At 67.4% G+C, this 408-nt stretch overlaps 1 protein-coding gene across 1 annotated transcript in view; it reads right to left on the bottom strand.

Moving 5' to 3' along the window:
* Positions 1–408, bottom strand: part of LOC119587062 (zinc finger protein 628-like) — a gene marked incomplete at its 3' end in the record, with an annotated part of 23,937 nt that overhangs the window by 23,356 nt on the left and 173 nt on the right. Inside the window, 1 exon segment of the mRNA XM_037935810.1 lies at positions 205–408.

Below are 408 nucleotides of genomic sequence, written 5' to 3'. Positions count from 1 at the left end.
AAGCATATAGTTTAATCCTTCCTAAACTGACTAAGTAATCCGAAAGGGAAGCGGACTGCTGCCCCGAGCGTCGCCCGGCCCGGAGGACGCGACCCCAAGGCCTCGGTTCGGGTCGCGATCCCGCCACCCTCTTGCCACCCCCAAGCCGCCCGCCTCTTGCCACCACAAGCCGCCCGCCACGCGCCCTCGCAACTCTGTACTCACCCTCACACGCGTACACCCTCTCCGCCTTATAAGGGGCCTGGAGGCCGAGTCTGGCTCCGCGGGGCGCGGGCGGCGCCGCAGAAGGCCTCGTAGCCTCCGCTTGCTGCTGTCTATCAATCTTCGGAGCTGCGTCACAGAAGAGCGTCGTGGCGGCACTCGCGGATCATCGCCGCGCCGCCGCGGCCGGGGAGGTGCCACCACGCG

The sequence above is a fragment of the Penaeus monodon genome, chromosome 22, assembly GCF_015228065.2.
Source record: "Penaeus monodon isolate SGIC_2016 chromosome 22, NSTDA_Pmon_1, whole genome shotgun sequence".
Taxonomy (NCBI): domain Eukaryota; kingdom Metazoa; phylum Arthropoda; class Malacostraca; order Decapoda; family Penaeidae; genus Penaeus; species Penaeus monodon.
The sequence above is the reverse complement of the archived record's forward strand: the minus strand, read 5'-3'. Positions and strand labels throughout refer to the sequence as shown.